General features: G+C 41.9%; 1 protein-coding gene across 3 annotated transcripts in view; it reads right to left on the bottom strand.

Annotated features, from left to right (window-relative positions):
- Positions 1–1,819, bottom strand: part of LOC121719406 (NACHT, LRR and PYD domains-containing protein 12-like) — an 18,444-nt gene extending 16,625 nt beyond the window's left edge. For 2 of the 3 annotated variants that reach the window (XM_042104999.1, XM_042104998.1), the window contains exon 1: positions 1,589–1,819. The gene's annotated coding sequence lies outside the window, so the exon portion shown is untranslated. The remainder of the gene's footprint in view (positions 1–1,588) is intronic. The other variant, XM_042105000.1, reaches the window with a different exon arrangement.
- Positions 1,820–2,843: the final 1,024 nt, after the last annotated feature.

Raw genomic sequence — 2,843 nt, 5'->3', positions numbered from 1 at the left:
GAACGCCGCTGTAGCAGCCAACTCACTGCTCCGGGTTAGTGTGTGCTGCACCTCACTGTGTGTTCACTGTGTGCTGTGTGTGTTTCACTAATTCACGGATTGGGATAAATGCAGAGACCAAATTTCCCTCAAGGGATCAAAAGAGTATATACGTATACTTATACTAATGCTTGGGTAAAACAATATAAACATGTTACATACAGTGCTTTACTATGCTCTGAAAGTACTGCACTAAGCACCACCAATATTTAGCACTCACCTGGGTGATGCATTGCAGCCATTATGTGCCAGAATGCTCACCAGCCTGAGGTGGAGAGTGAGGTAGCCATGTTGGGAATTTGACCAGAGGTTCAGGGATCCCCCTAATCTTTCATTTTCACAGTGAGTCAGGAGTTTGTTTCACCGTTGCATTCAAAGGCCCTTTCCTGCAGTTAAATGTATCCATGACATCACTAAGGCAACAGGGGTTGATATTATGCTGACCAGAGAGGAGAGTGCCTTTTAATGGACAGCCACTGACACCACCATTTCCAGCATCAACATACGTTTCCAAGCAGGTCTCCCATCAAAGTACTAAAAAAGACCACATTTGCTTAGCCTCTGTAATATAGCAGAGACAGGATACCTGTATGGTTTCCAGCTACAGATCTGTGTCTGTCTCTCAGCACTAGTTCTACTCACAGGATTAGTGTGTTTTGGATAGTCACTTGATGGGGTGATTTATCAACATAAATTACACATACATTACACAGCAACAGTATATATAGCCTTTAGTGTCACTTATTGTTATATATTGTAATATAAAATTGAATTTCAGTAAAGATTAATATGTGATCCCTTTAAGAAAAATGTAGGCCGGGACGTTTTTTTACAGTGCAAAATTATCATTTACAGGGCCAATAAAGATCATATTGCTAATACTTTGACATACTGAAGCTTTAGTTATGTAAAAGTTCATAAACATAAATAAACATATAAAATGTTAACTTTGGGATTCATTTGAACACTTTATTTTGTGCAGGAACTTGAATATCGCTGTTTTATTTAAGCATATTTCATTGATAATGATATACTTCTAATATGACATGTCACAAAGTTTTTTTTCCGAGGGCTCCTAGGCAAAAATTACACTATAGACCCTAAGGAAACACCATGCAAAATGTGGTGCTTTTATCACCTCGGTAACGGTATTTTCATTATGCCACCGGACTATAATAACTCAAGGACGTAACAGGAACGAATTTGGCTGAGCAACGGAGGTTAGTGTTAGAAAACTGTAATGTTTCATTCGTCCTCCTTTTCGATCGCCCTACCCTACTTTTGTGCGGTCGTTCTCTCTCCAAACTTTATTCTCAAGATGTTGAGTTTAATGTCGACACGTCATGTGTGACCCTAAAACCGGACTAGCTGAACTTCAATGATTTCCTCCAAGACATACAGTATCCACGGGACGTCACGTCACATCCATCAGGAAGAAACAACATATTGATTAATATAACGATAGATTTTGACAGTAAGGCTATTTCATTTCCTTGTTCTGCTTTCATTTCCTTGTTCTGCTAGGTTTTATTATGGACATATAACTTGCCTTGCCTTGGGTCCTTCAAATTCCCAAACGAATGTTTTCAGTTTTGTGTGTAGGCAGGCTATTCTCTAGAGTTTTTTCTTCCCAGAGTCGTCGTTTTAAGAAATGTTTTTCAAGATCCCCTGCGGTTCTGCGGTTGCGGTTCTGCTACAGAAGAACATCCATATTTAGGCAGTGCGTGGTGGTGATATGAAACTCCTATCAGTATCTGCCTGCACCATCTGCGCCCAGCAAAACTACAAGACACGCCCTCTCTGAGGCGCTTCCTCATAGCTTCTTCTATGGTAGCGCTTGAGGATACCCTGCTGTGTTGCGCTTTTCTGTTTATCGCTACCAAGTGGCCAGGTAGTTATATAATGCAGACGTCTACTCATTGTTTTTGCAAGGCCACCTGCATGACAGAGGGGAGGGGGGGGGGGGGGAGATTACCGGAGCTTTCGTCCGCATACAATTATACCATCTGAAGCGAATAAACATTTGAAAGACAAGCATTGGAGCTATGCCAAAGATGTGCAGACAGGGGATGACCATGCATTATTGCAGGGTCTTGAGCGGGTGCGCAATATCCAACGCACAAACTTAATGACCGATAAAGCGCATAGACCAGGGCTCTTCAATTGGTGGCCCGCGAAGTCATTTGTACTGGCCCTTTACATTTTTTGATTTTTGGCAGGGTGTTACTTAGGTATAGGCCTTAGGTTTTCAAAAATCCATGGATACAAGATGGGGTGGCCCCCCTAGTGGCAGTTATCCATAAAATCCAAAATGGCCCCCACCGAAAAGAAAAAAAGGTTATATCTCAGCTTCCTTTAGTCTTAAATTGTTGTATAATGTATTTTCTCTACTTTGTTTGATACAAGGAATCCAATTGTGATATATTCTTCTTATTATGACCGCCGCGCAGCGAAGCGGCGGTCATATAGGTTTAGTCAGATTTTTTTTTTTTTTTCTTTTTCGCATGCCCAAATTTCCGTCAATGATTCCCGGGACACTGAAAGACCGGGGTACACGAAACTTGGTGGGCATGTAACCCCACATGGATAGCATGGAACCATCGTTTTTCGTTTTGATCTGTAGCCCCCCCGCTGGACTGGACCCCCCGAAAGGAGGGTAGGGCAGACACAGTTTTCTGTGAATATCTCGAAAACCGTAGGGTTTAGGAGGACCTTTTTTTTTTTGTATGTTGATCTCAAGGGGCCATGTCAACCCATTCCATAACCACTCATTTCATGTATAGCGCCACCTAGTTAAACACAAA

Source organism: Alosa sapidissima, chromosome 9 (genome assembly GCF_018492685.1).
Source record: "Alosa sapidissima isolate fAloSap1 chromosome 9, fAloSap1.pri, whole genome shotgun sequence".
Lineage (NCBI taxonomy): Eukaryota > Metazoa > Chordata > Actinopteri > Clupeiformes > Clupeidae > Alosa > Alosa sapidissima.
Note: the sequence above shows the minus strand (reverse complement) of the source record. Positions and strands in the feature narration are given on the sequence as shown.